Below are 15,032 nucleotides of genomic sequence, written 5' to 3' on the forward strand. Positions count from 1 at the left end.
TTTTTCTGCCCCTGTTTAACAGGGGCGTTTAAGTACAATTTTTGATGCAATGCTTTGCAGCAGGGCTGATTCCTGCAATAAAACTAGAGTATATGGGAGAGGTTGCAGTGTTGTGGCACCAGCACCAGTGCCTAAGGCCCAATTTTTCTGCCCCTGTTTAACAGGGGCGTTTAAGTACAATTTTTGATGCAATGCTTTGCAGCAGGGCTAATTCCTGCAATAAAACTAGAGTATATGGGAGAGGTTGCAGTGCCGTGGCACCAGCACCAGTGCCTAAGGCCCAATTTTTCTGCCCCTGTTTAACACGGGCGTTTAAGTACAATTTTTGATGAAATGCTTTGCAGCAGGGCTAATTCCTGCAATAAAACTAGAGTATATGGGAGAGGTTGCAGTGTCGTGGCACCAGCACCAGTGCCTAAGGCCCAATTTTCTGCCCCTGTTTAACAGGGACATGTAATTACAATTCTTGATATAATATTTCACAGGAGGGCCCGTTCCTGTGCCCATCCAGAGTAACTGTGAGGACTTATAGTGTTGTGGCACCAGCACCACAACCACCAAAGGTCAATTTTTCTACCACTGTTCAACAATGGCATGTAATTACAATTCTTGATATAATCGTTGACAGCAGGGCGCTCCAGCGCCCAGCAAGAGTCACTTTGAGGGCTTACAATGTTGTGGCAAAACCAACACCTTGCTCCGCCATTTCTGCAGAGCATATAGGGCAGGCCCCTACTTTCAAACATCCAACTTACAAACATCTCCTACTTGCAAACGGAAGGAGACAACAGCAAGTGAGATGAAAAAAGATGGACGACAAAACAAATTATACAGGGGTGATAACCCTTCCCTATGTTTTCCGAAAAGCTTAAAAATAGATTTTTTGACTGGAGCTACACTTTAAAAATGTACCAGTTGAAAATTACAAACAGATTCAACTTAACACAACAAACCTACACAGTCCCTGTCTTGTTTGCACCGCCTGTATACTGCTGTTCTGAGTATATAGGGCCTGGGGGCCACACGCATTTCCTTTTTTTAATATGGGTACAGGGTTCCCCTTGATATGCGTACAAGACCCAAAGGGGCTGGTAATGGGCAGGGAGAGCTACCCATGCCATTTTTCTCAATGGTTTTCAACCATATTGCAGGAACCAGATATAACATTAAAACCGCAAGCAGTTTTCATGGATGTTATTTCTGTTTAATGTCATTTTGTGCAGGGACTGTTCTAAACACCAATCCAACAGCACCTGCAAGAAGAGGCCGGTTTGAAGATGTGTTGGTGACTTCTGATATGAGGTCATTCTTTCAGCCGACCCATCGACAGGTGTTATCCGGATCCAGCATCAGGGAACGCCTAGACCGTCAGGTGTCCGACTACATCGGGTTAACGGCCGATGTGGACGCTCTGAGGAGTGATGAACCCCTGGACTACTGGGTGGGCAGGCTTGACCTCTGGCCAGAGCTTGCCCAATTTGCAATGGAACTGTTGGCTTGTCCCTCGTCCAGTGTCCTGTCTGAAAGGGCGTTGAGCGCAGCAGGGGGGATCGTGACTGATAAGCGTACTCGCCTAGCTCACGACAGTGTTAACTACCTCACATTTCTAAAAATGAACGAGGCATGGATCTCGGAGGAATTCAACACATGTGACCAGTAGACCATGTATATGTCTAGAAACGATTTTTTTAATCAAACACACAGACCTTCTTTCTTCATTTGGCTCACTTCCTTGTCCAAAAAAAGCACACCGTACTATATGCCCGTACCCTCCTGTTTGAAGAGGTTGAGCGGTGTCATATTTCTACTGGGGCTGCTTATTATGAGGGGCTCCCACCATCCCTGTGCTGTGCTGACTTCCTCCTGGGGCTGTACCTCTGCTGTGCATATTATGAGGGGCTCCCACCATCCCTGTGCTATGCTCATTATGAGGGGCTCCCACCATCCCTGTGCTATGCTGAATTCCTCCTGGGGCTGCTTATTATGAGGGGATCCCACCATCCCTGTGCTATGCTGACTTACTCCTGGGGCTGTACCTCTGCTGTGCATATTATGAGGGGCTCCCACCATCCCTGTGCTATGCTCATTATGAGGGGCTCCCACCATCCCTGTGCTATGCTGACTTCCTCCTGGGGCTGCTTACGGTGCAGGTGTCAGTGCTGTATATCACGCTGCTGATGTCAGTGCTCTCTATCACAGTGCTAGTGTCAGATTATTCTATCACGGTGCAGGTGTCAGTGCTGTATATCATGATGCTGGTATCAGTGCTTTATGTCACGCTGCTGATGTCAGTGCTCTCTATGACGGTGCAGGTGTCAGTGCTGTATATCACGGTGCTGGTGTCAGTGCTTTATGTCACGCTGCTGATATCGTGGGCTCTCTATCACGGTGCTGATGTCAGTGCTCTCTATCACAGTGCTGGTGTCAGATCACTCTATCACGGTGCAGGTGTCAGTGCTGTATATCACGGTGCTGGTGTCAGTGCTTTATGTCACGCTGCTGATGTCAGTGCTCTCTATCACGGTGCTGGTGTCAGATCACTCTATCACGGTGCAGGTGTCAGTGTTTTATGTCACGGTGCTGATGTCAGTGCTCTCTATCACGGTGCTGGTGTCAGATCACTCTATCACTGTGCAGGTGTCAGTGCTCTATATCACGGTGCTGGTGATCATCTCCTGCACCCTCTTCTTTGCCTACCCTGACCTTCCCTCTCCTCCATTGCCTTCATGCGCTCCACAGTCCTGAATTGTCACAATTTCACATATAAAAAAAGAATGCTTTTAGTTGTCGATCCCAGATTCACCTCATACATGTGTTATGTCATTGGCCGTGTGGTGGGACTATGTGTGCACAGCTAGTAATTATTTTGTGGCTGCAAATAGGACCTGTAGGTTTGTAAAGTTTGCCTCCCGTTGAAGTCAATGGGGCCCGCCGCGAACGTTACGATTCGCGAACTATCGGCCGTGTTCGCGGTTCGCGTTCGCGAAACGTCCCGTCGGAAGTTCATCCATCACTATTTAACAATATCAGGGTCCTTTTTTAACGTTTTTTTTCCATAAAGCAATTCAGTCCACGATCGATCCTATTGCTTTCTGGTAGGCTTTTTTTAACCATTTCCATACCATAGTATGTCATATGATGTCCTGGGCTTTCATTGGGGATATCTGAATGATGCCTGCATTTACCGGCATTCAGATATTTTTTGCAGCCGGCGATTCCCTGTACCGTAAGAACAGTCATTGCGGCTGTTGAATACTCTCACAGGCAGCGCCGCCGTCCGGTGCTTCTTCCAGCTCACCCGATTGGCGAGCCAGGGAACAAATCCACCAGTGCCAGAAGGTAGCCATAGAGGAAACCGAGGAACAAGTGGTCCTCAGCAGTCTCTATGCCTCTCAGGGCCCCGGGTGCGACATTATGATGTCCGGACCGGCGGAAGTAAACAATGCCAGAGACTCAGCTGGAAAGCCTGAGATTGTTTGTTTATTTTTTTGACATCAGGCTTTCCAGCCTGAAGGAGATCTTTCCATAAAGAGGACTTGTCACACACTATTCCTAGATTTACATCTCTTGTAAAAGTTTTTATGTTTAAGAGAAATGTAAAAATAAAAGAAACAATAAAAGAAAAAGTGCCCCCCATTCCCGCTTGCTCGCACGCAAAAAAGAAAACACATACGTAGATCGCGTCCACATATGTAAATGAAGTTCAAACCACACATGTGAGGTATCACCACGAATGTTAGAGCGAGAGCAATAATTCTAGCCCAAGACCTCCTCTTGCACATGATCAGATTTTCCGACGGGAATTGTGTGTTGACAGACTGTTGGCCTAAAATCTGATTGGTTGTACGCTCCATCGGACAAATGTTGGATGGCAGACTTATAAATTTTCCGCAGACATCGGTCTGTTTTTTTTTCTGTCTTTTCCGATCGTGTGTGCACAAGTCCGTCAGACAAAAGTCTAAAGTACAAACACGCATTCTTGGAATCGATGCTCACCAAACACAACATTAGCAGAAGGTGCCCAAAGGGTGGCGCTAAAGAGCTGAAAACCCACGTAGGACGTCACAACATTCATGTTTGTTGGCCGACAAACAATTGTGTGCCGTTTGTATGCAAGACAAGTTCCTGGCCAACGTCCTTTGGACAAAAGTCCAACGATTTGCGGAAAATCCGATCGTGTGTACCAGGCTTAACTCTAAACATGCAATCTGTAAAAATTTTAAAGTGTCACCTATGGAGATTTTTAAGTACCGAAGTTTGGCACCATTCCATGAGTGTGCACAGTTTTAAAGCGTGATATGTGAGGTATCTATCTACTTGGCTTAATATCCTCTGTAATGTTATACAAAAATATTGGGCTAACTTTACAGTTTTTTTTTATTCATGAAAGTGTTTTTTTCCCCCGAAAATTTGGTTTGAAAAATTGCTGTGCAAATAACGTGTGACATACAAAGTTGCAACAACCGTCATTTTTTTCCCTAGGGTCTCTGCTAAAAAAATATATATACCGTATATACTCGAGTATAGGCCGACCCGAGTATAAGCCGAGGCCCCCAATTTACCCCCAAAAAACTGGAAAACTTATTGACTCGTGTATAAGCCGAGGGTGAGACATGGCTGTCCATCCCTGTGTGTCCGTCCATCCCTGTGTGTGTGTCCGTCCATCCATCCCTGTGTGTGTGTCCATCCATCCATCCATCCCTGTGTGTGTATCCATCCATCCATCCATCCCTGTGTGTGTGTGTGTGTGTGTGTGTGTGTGTGTGTATCCATCCATCCATCCATCCCTGTGTGTGTGTGTGTGTGTGTGTGTGTGTATCCATCCATCCATCCATCCATCCCTGTGTGTGTGTGTGTGTGTGTGTATCCATCCATCCATCCCTGTGTGTGTGTGTGTGTGTGTGTGTGTGTGTGTGTGTGTGTGTGTGTGTGTGTGTGTGTGTGTGTCCGTGCAGCCTTGTGTGTGTGTCCAGCCTACCTGTGTCCCAAGCCTCCGTCCCGAGCCGCCGTCGTGCCGAGCCTCCTCCGTCCCGTGCCGTGCCTCCTCCGTCCCGTGCCTCCTCCGTCCCGTGCCGTGCCTCCTCCGTCCCGTGTCTCCTCCGTCCCGTGCCGTGCCTCCTCCGTCCCGTGCCTCCTCCGTCCCGTGCCGATGGATCGCCGCTCTTCTCGGCGGCCATTCTACAATTCAAAATTCCGCCTCCGCCTGTGATAGGCGGAACACTCAATTTCCCAGCAGCCTGTGTTCCGCCTATCACGGACATCCTCTCATACTCGTCCGTAGTATGAGAATGAGCGGATGTCCGTGATAGGCGGAACACTGACTGCTGGGAAATTCAGTGTTCCGCCTATCACAGGCGGAGGCGGAGAAGGAGGCGCGGCTTTTGAAAATTAATGTCCGCCGTCTGTCTGCTCGATACGCTGATCGAGCAGTCAGACAGCGGCGACTCGAGTATAAGCCGAGGGGGCACTTTCAGCCTCAAAAAAGAGGCTGAAAATCTCGGCTTATACTCGAGTATATACGGTATATATAATGTTTGAGGTTTCTGAGTAATTTTCTAGCAAAGAAATTAAGTTTTTTGCATGAAGGAGAGGAGTGGTGGCTCCCATATTTTTTCCTCATGATGTAATAACCAATAGGGACAGAGACAGCAACAAAAACCTGACAGGTGTCCTAATCCCTCCCCACTCCAAAAAAAGAAAAAGTTTGGATATTGTTGATCGGAAAAACGAGCAACCTGTGGTGAAAAGAAAGAAAGTAGCAAAATCTCTGGCCTACTTTTGTTCACCTTTCCCAGAATCTGATTAAGCCAACTGTGTACTGTGATTAAAGCTGAATTATGCCTCTTCTGTTGGTGTAGGCCAGGGGTAGGCAACCTGGAGCTTTCCAGCTATTGTGGAACTACATTTTCCATGAGGCATTGCAAGGCTGGCAGGTACAATTACTGACAGGAAGAGGGAGTACACATGTGCAGGGATTTGTAAGTAATAACGCCAGGGATCACCCTAGCAACGTTCTGGCAACAAGGCACACAATATTAACACAACTGTTTATCGATTTTCCGTAAAAATACACTACTATAGAGTTAAAAGTAAGTTCTCGCTAAATGTGAACCTTCTGCACACATCTATATACCCTTCTAGCAAACGTTACAGAAAAATAGGGATTTTTAGTTCACATGCATTGCAATGCATATTTAAGCTGGCCAACTGCGTCAAAGTAATCCCTCTCTGGCCAGGCCCTACACTACACTATACTAATCTATACTACACTACATTACACTAAGTTACTCTACCCTAATCTGCTCCACCCTGCCCTAATCCTCTCCACCCTGCCATAATTCACTCCACCCTGCCCTATAACCCAGCCCTAATCCAATCCACCCTGCCCTATAACCCAGCTCTAGTCTGCTCCACCCTGCCGTAGTGTCAGAAACCACGAATCAGACCGAGACAGAAGTACAATTAAATAACACTTGTTTATTAATATAAGAGCAGAGCTGAGGGGGCTGCAGTGTAAATGGGGGAAGCAGAGCTGAGGTGGGCTACAATGTCAATGGGGGACAGAGCTTAGGGGGGCTGTAATGTGAATGGGAGTAGAGGACATTGCTGTGGCGGATGTGAAGGTGGGAGCAGAAGACACTATTGGGGGTTTATGTGACAGGGGGACAGTGGGACACTACTATTAGGGGGTTGATGTGATGGGTACAGAGGACACCACTGTCAAGGGAAAACTGTGTAACTGTGGTGTAATAATAAGATTGTGATTTCAAAAGAGGGGGCTGTGATGTGAATAATCGTAGTCATCGCACAAACAGGTGATTAGTTTGGACCTTGGCTGGAAGAACATTTTATCGATTGGACCTCCGTGAATTTTAATTGAATACCCCTGGTGTACACTATAATATAATGCCCTTTTTTAGCTATATAATGTATTAGCTATATTAAAATTGTCTCCACTCTAAACGAATCTACTCCTCTGTGCCCCTCCAGGCAACGCTAAATTCGCCTAGTGCCCCTCTGGGCCACGCTCCATCCACCTAGTGCCCCTCCGGGCCATGCTCCATCCGCCTAGTGCCCCTCCGGGCCACGCTCCATCCACCTAGTGCCCCTCCGGGCCACGCTCCATACGCCTAGTGCCCCTCCAGGCCACGCTTCATCCGCCTAGTGCCTCTACAGGCCATGCTCCATTTGCTTAGTGCCTCTACGGGCCACACTCCATCCACCTAGTGCCTCTACGGGGCACGCTCCATCCACCTATTGCCTCTATGGGCTGCGCTCCATCCGCCTAGTGCCTCCACGGGTCATGCTCCATCCGTCTAGTGCCTCTGTGGTCCATGCTCCATCTGCCTAGTGCCTCTACATGCCTGTCTTCATCCGCCTAGTTCCACTATGGGCCTGGGTCAATATTCCTCATGCTTCTCTGGGTCTGGCTTCATCCACCTAGTGCCCAACTGGACCTGCCTCCATTCGTCTAGTGCCCCACGGGGCCTGGCTCCATCCGCCTAGTGCCCAACTGGCCTGGCTCCATCAGCCTAATGCCTCTACGGGCCTGGGTCCATCCGCATAGTGCCTCTTTGGGCTGGCTCTATCTCCCAACGCCTCTATGGGACTGGGTCCATCCACCTAGTTCCCAGCCGGGCCTGCTTCCATTTGCCTAGTGCCTCTATGGGCCTTTGTCCATCTGCCTTGTGCCTCTATGGGTTTGGCTCCATTCGCCTTGCGCCCAGCCTGGTCTGACTTTGTTTGCCTAGTTCCCCGCCGGGCCTGGCTCCATCCCCCTAGTGCCCCACTGGGCCTTGCTCCATCTGCCTAGTGCCTCTGCTGGCAGTGCTTTACCGCCTAGTGCTTCTATGGGCCATGCTCCATCTGCCTAGTGTCTCTGTGGGCCACGCTCCATCCGCCGAATGCCCAGCCGTGCCTTGCTTCATATGCCCAGTGTCCCACTGGGTCTGTCTCCATCCGTCTAGTGCGTCTACGGGCCTGGGTCCATCTGCCTCGAGCCTCTACTGGCCTGGCTCCATTCGCCTAGTGCCCAGGCAGGCCTGGCTCCATCTACCTAGTGCTCAGCTGGGCCTGGCTTCATCCACCTAGTGCCCCACTGGGCCTTGCTCCATTCGCCTAGTGCCTCTATGGACCTGGCTCCATCAGTTTAGTGCTTCTACAGGCCTGGCTCCATCTGCCTCGTGCCTCTATGGGCCTGACTCTGTCCACCTAGTTCCCCACCGTTCCTGTTTCCATCTGCCTAGTGCCTCTACGTGCTGGCTCCGCCTAGTGCCTCTACATGCCTGGCTCCATTCACCTAGTTCCCCTTCAAGCCTTGTTCCATCCACCTAGTGCCTCTATGGGCCTGGCTCCATCCATCTAGTGCCTAGCCAGGCCTTGTTCCATCGGCCTAGTGCCTAGCTGGGCCTTGCTACATCCACCTAGTGCCCAGCTGGGCCTTGCTTCATCCGCCTAGTCCCTCTAGGGGCCTGGGTCCATCTGCCTCGTGCCTTTATGGGTCTGGCTCCATTCGCCTATTGCCCATCTGTGTCTGGCTTCATCCTAGTGCCTCACTGGGCCATGCTCCATCCACCTAGTGCCCCACTGGGGCTGGCTCCATCTGCCTAGTGCTTTACTGGGCCTGGCTCCATCCGCCTAGTACCTCTACGGGTCTGGCTCCATCCACCTAATTCCTCTACGGGCCTGGCTCCATCCGCCTAGTGCCTCTACAGGCTCCAATTAGCCTTTTGCCTCTACAGGCCTGGGTCCAACCACATAGTGCCTCTTCAGTCCTGGCTCCATTCGCCTAATGCCCAGCTGTGCCTTGCTCCATCTGCCTAGTGCCTCACCAAGCCTGGGTCCATCTGCCTCGTGCCTCTATGGGCCTGGCTCTGTCCAACTACTGTATCACTGGGCAGTGCCCCAGCAGGTGTGTGCTGCACCAGGCCATGCTCCGTGCCACCACTGAGCCTGACTCTCTGCCTAGTGCCTCTATAGGCCTGGTTCCATCCACCTTGTGCCTCTACGGGCCTGGCTCCATCAGCCTATTGCCTCTTCGGACCTGGCTCCATCTGCCTAGATCCTCTACAGGCCGTGCTCCGCGCCCCCACTGTGCCTGGCTCTATGTGCCTCTACGGGCCTTGCTCCATCCGCTTAGTGCTTCTATGGGCCTAGCTCCATCAGCCTATTGCCTCTACGGGCCTGGCTCCATCAGCCTATTGCCTCTACGGGTCTGGCTCCTTCCACCTATTTCCTCTACAGGCCTTGCTTGATCTTCTTAGTGCCTCTACCGACCTTGTTCCATTCGCCTAGTGCCCAGCCGGGCCTTGCTACAGCTGCCTACTTCCCAGCCGTACCTTGCTCCATCCCCTAGTGCATCTACGGGCCTGGGTCCATATACCTTGTGCCTCTACGAGCCTGGCTCCATTTGCCTAGTGCCCAGATGAGTCTGACTTCGTCCACCTAGTTCCCCACTAGGCCTTGCTCAATCAACCTATTGCCACTACGGGCCTGGCTCCATCTGCATAGTTTCACTACGGGCCTGGCTCCATCCGCCTAGTGCCTCTAAGGGCCTGGTTCCATCCGCCTAGTGCCTCTACGGGCCTGGCTCCATCCACCTAGTGCCTCTGCAGACCTGGCTCCATCCGCCTATTGCCTCTGCGGGCCTGGCTCCATCTACCTAGTGCCCAGCCGGGCCTTGCTACATCCGCATAGTGCCTCTACAGGCTTGGCTCCATCCGTCTAGTGCCCCAGTGGGCCTTTCTCCATTTGCCTAGTGCCTCTACGGGCATGACTCAATTCACCTAGTGCCCAGCCGAGTCTGGCTTCGTCCACCTAGTGCGCCACTGGGCCTTACTCCATCTGCCTAGTTCCTCTACAGGCCTGTCTCCAACCATCTAGTTCCTCTACGGGCCCCGGCTCCATCCGCCTAGTGCTTCTACGGGCCTGGCTCCATCCGCCTAGTGCCTCTATGGGCCTGGCTCCATCCGCCTAGTGCCGCTACGGGCCTGGCTCCATCCGCCTAGTGTAACTACGGGCCTGGCTCCATCCGCCTAGGGCCGCTACGGGCCTGGCCCAACCCGCCTAGTGCCTCTACGGGCCTGGCCCCATCCGCCTAGTGCCACTATGGGCCTGGCTCCATCCGCCTAGTGCCTCTACGGGCCTGGCTCCATCTGCCTATTGCCTCTACAGGCCTTGCTTGATCATTCTAGTGCCTCTACGGGCCTTGCTCCATCTACATAGTGCCACTTCAGGCCTGGCTCCATTCGCCTAGTGCCTCTGTGGTCCTGGCTTCATTCACCTAGTCTGAATTCGTCCACCTAGTGTGCCACAGGGCCTGTCTCCAACCGCCTAGTTCCTCTACGGGCCCTGGCTCCATCCGCCTAGTGCTTCTACGGGCCTGGCTCCATCCGCCTAGTGCCCCTACGGGCCTGGCTCCATCTGCCTAGTGCCGCTACGGGCCTGGCTCCATCCGCCTAGTGCCACTATGGGTCTGGCTCCATCCCCCTAGTGCCGCTACAGGCCTGGCTCCATCCACCTAGGGCCACTACGGACCTGTCCCCATCTGCCTAGTGCCTCTACGGGCCTGGCCCCATCCGCCTAGTGCCACTACGGGCCTGGCTCCATCCGCCAAGTGCCTTTACAGGCCTTGCTCCATCATTCTAGTGCCTCTATGGGCCTTGCTCCATCTACATAGTGCCACTTCAGGCCTGGCTCCATTCGCCTAGTGCCTTTGTGGTCCTGGCTCCATTCGCCTAGTGCACAGCCGAGTCTGGATTCGTCCACCTAGTGCGCCACTGGGCCTTACTCCATCCGCCTAGTTCCTCTACGGGCCTGTCTCCAACCGCCTAGTGCCTCTACGGGCCTGGCTCTATCCGCCTAGTGCCGCTACGGGCCTGGCTCCATCTGCCTAGTGACGCTACGGGCCTGGCTCCATCCGCCTAGTGCCGCTACGGGCCTGGCTCCATCCGCCTAGTGCCTCTACAGGCCTGGCTCCATCCGCCTAGTGCCTCTATGGGCCTGGCTCCATCCGCCAAGGGCCTCTACGGGCCTGGCTCCATCTGCCTAGTGCCTCTACGGGCCTGGATCCATCTTCCTATTGCCTCTACAGGCCTTGCTCTATCATTCTAGTGCCTCTATGGGCCTTGCTCCATCTACATAGTGCCACTTCAGGCCTGGCTCCATTTGTTTTGTGCCTCTGTGGTCCTGGCTCCAATCGCCTAGTGCACAGCCGAGTCTGGATTCGTCCACCTAGTGCGCCACTGGGCCTTACTCCATCCGCCTAGTTCCTCTACAGGCCTGTCTCCAACCGCCTAGTGCCTCTATATAACTCTATATGCCTCTATATTTATACATATAACAAAAATATAAATTTTTATGCATATAAAACATTTTTTGTATTTTTTGTTTTTTTTGTTTTTTTGCATTTTTCACTATCCTGTTAAACGTGAAAAAAAAAAAGTTTTACACATAGAGGACGAGACGGTTAAAACCAAATTCATCAATTTCATATACAATCCGAAGGTTGATGAAGTCTTCCAGAGTTAGGGTGGCTAGATCCCTGAACTCGATCCTCCGGGGCACTCTTCTGTTTCTAACCTGTGGAGGAACAAAAACAATTACAGCTCTGCAAAGGGGGCATCTATTGCTTTGCACCCTCCATGTTACGATGCAGGTCAAGTGAAATTGGTGGGAGCAGGCTAGAGTTGCATTGTCCTCTCCCACATCCATTTCACTCAAACAGATGGAACAGGTGGGCAAATCCTGATACTCCCTGGCCGGTGGTCTGGCTGGTGCAGGCTGGTCCTCAGCAACAATGCGGTCCCTTGGAGATCGACTTCTGTGGGGCCTGGCATTCTCTCGCTGCTGTCGAAGAGCTGCTCGTGTTCGGTGAGCAATGGGTGAATCCATGCCTGTAATAACAATGGCAGAGATTTCAGCATTTCTGTCATGTAACCCATTCTATCACAATTTTAATCTTAAATGACAAGGGCAAGTGTCTTATTTCTAACAGATTTTAAGTGAGGCATGTGTCTTTCTCATAGCTAACCCTAAAAATAGGAGATAATTTAACGACTTCAGCCTCAGCGATGTACCCATACATCACCAGATTGAATTGTTTATACCTGCAGCTACAGGAAATCAGCCCAGTATCTATTCTTCATTCAGCAATGCTCTTTAATGTAAATGTGATCCTAGGGGCTACTTTAGTGATAACTAATTAGCCACTAGATTGCTTTTACAGGCAGCAGAAGAGGCATACCCACCCCCCACTCCACCGCAGTCTTCCCGGATTCTCCTGTCCCTACTGGGAGCCAAGGACTGAAACCAACAGTTTCGCCAGCTGACCATATAGATGACTGAGGATAGGAACATCCCCAGATCTCTCCATAAACAAGTTCTGTTACTCTTCTGGCTATCACAAAGGATATTGTTCACCCCTCGTGATAGCCATAAACATGAACATAAAATTAAAACACCCCTGTCCCCCCTTGCTCATGCACTAAGGCAAATGCATGCGTAGGTCACACACACATATGTAAATGGCATTGCCACCACACATCGCACATGAGAGGTATCGCCACAAATGTTATAAGGAGAGCAATAATGTTAGCATCAAATCTCCTGTGTAACTCTAAACTTGTAACCTGTAAAGGCTTTTAAGACGGCATCTACTGACAATTGAATGTATTCCTCATTAGTTCATGAGCATTCTCAATTATAAAGTCTGACATGTTTGGTATATATTTACTATGCGTAACGTTATCATTTATATTTTACTAAACAATTAGATATTCTTTTGTGTTTTTGTGCTTTAAGATTCATGAAAGTGGATTATCCCCCCCAAAAAAATTGCATTTGAAAAAACGTGCAAATACCGCGTGGCATAAAAAATTGCAACCCCACAATTTCTTTATCGTACATCATAGGACAAAGAGTTATAGCTACCTTCAGGTGTTGACACTGGCACACCCAATAAAGGAAGTTGACTCCCCTATATAACCCCTCCTCCTGCGGGGAAAAGGTAAGAGGAAAGCATAGGAACTGCAAAGTCCACCTATGACTTTTCTTTTACTTATATTGTGAAATGCCTAAAAAACTCCTCTAGAGGGAGTAATAGTGTATATACCCTGTTTAAATCTGTGCTACTACAGCGTCTTTCTCAGCAGCTGGAGGGGGGTCTCCTCTCCCCCTAAATGGGGAAACTGAGTCGATAGGGATACATGTTATGTTTAAACCAGAATAAATCTGAAAAGCTGATAAAACGGCTGTGTAAATCTCCTCCCCCACCACCTGCCTCCCTCCCCCTCCCCCGCTGCCTGCCTCCCCTCTGAGTTGACTCTTGCTAAAGCATAGGAAAGGGTGTGGCGCATAGACAATCAGGCTCACACCTGAAAAAGCTTAAAGCTGATACTCTTGGAATTAGACAGTGTCTATCAGAGCAGCTGAAGCAAGGCTGCCACTGGACACAGAAGCTCTGGTGCACGTGGGGGGTTTACACAGGCATTTTCAGTACAGGAAAAACGTATTGTTTAACATTAGATCATTCTATGCTACCACTGCTTTTCCTACTATTGCTCAAATAAATAGAACAGTTCTTAGCCCTTGTACACACGGTCGGAGATTCCGACAACCAAATCTGTCGGATTTTGTCCGACGGATCTTGTCCGAAACTGTTGCATACACACGGTCGGACAAAGTTGTCGGAAAATCCGATCGTTCAGAATGTGATGGCGTAATTTCATTACGATGGGACTACGTTCAGGCTAGTAGCCAATAGCTTTGATGTAGGAATTTGATCTGAGCATGCGTGCCACTTGGTCCAATCGGAATTCTCTACACATGATCGGAGTATGTCCGATCGGACCAGTTTGTCAGAAAATATTTCCAGCAAGTTGGAAAATTTTGTCTGATGGATATTCTGGCGGAAACAGTCCGATGCATACCACACACAGTCGGATTATCCGACAAAACGGTCCTATAGGACACATTCCGACGGATTCTCCGACCGTGTGTGCAAGGGCTTAGAGTACCTTTGCCTTTTGTGCTTGGCACTATGGCTTACTACTAAGGCACCAAAACCACACCCAGGCACTGGGAATTCCAAACATGCCTCCACTTTGTCATCCTCTCTGAAGATACCTGACATGGCAAGCCAGGGTGAGTCATTGGAAGCAATTGGTGGTGCAACTGCTTCTCACACTTCAGCCCCTGTATATGTGACTGAAGATGCATTTTCCTCTGCCCTGCAGGGCTTAGAAAGAAGGTTAGCGGCTTTATTCGCATCCTCCATTAAAGGGGATAAGAAACGTGCTAGATCCCTCTCTCCCACTCCAAACCCAGGGGAACAGTGAGGACAGGATGAGGTATTACCCTCAAACAATTGAGAAAAACAAACTGATTACTCCTCTGCCGAGGAAACAACAGTTGAAGTTTCAGCTTCACAATCTGAGGTAAAAAATCCTTACGGGTATGGTTCGCTCCACTTTCATGCTACCCCTAACAGAGTGAGCTGAAAGTCTGGTTTCTTCTTTGGGTACCTTGAAACCTTCACAACCAGTGCATGCTTTTCCAGTCCACACATTATTAGAGAAGCTGATTTATACCGAATGGGATCATCCGGATAAGCATTTTTTCCCTCCAAAGAGAATGAAGTTCATTGGACAATGCACAAATGCTAAAGGATCCAACAGATAAAAAGTTGAAATTCCTGTTAAATCCTCTGTTCTTTTCTTACATCAGAGGACACAGAGCCATAGTAATAACTATGTGGGTTATATCGGCGTATCAGGTGCTGAACACTGGCACGCCCCTTAAGGCGTGAACTTCCCCCATATAACCCCTCCCATTACTGGGACTCCCAAGTTTTTTCGCCAGTGTCTAAGGTGTTAAGGGGGCACGTGTAAGGATGTGTGTACTGAGCTCCAAGGGGAGTAATCCTTTGATGAGTGCCAGCCATCCTAGCCGGATCCGTTCTGATGCCTCCGTAAGGGACTAAATGAATGGTACCTGGGCCTCATCATCGAAATCACAAGGTTTTGCTTGTGAAT

The sequence above is a fragment of the Lithobates pipiens genome, unplaced genomic scaffold (assembly GCF_037356315.1).
Source record: "Lithobates pipiens isolate NorthernLeopardFrog02 unplaced genomic scaffold, aLitPip1_a1.2 Scaffold_23, whole genome shotgun sequence".
Taxonomy (NCBI): Eukaryota; Metazoa; Chordata; class Amphibia; order Anura; family Ranidae; genus Lithobates; species Lithobates pipiens.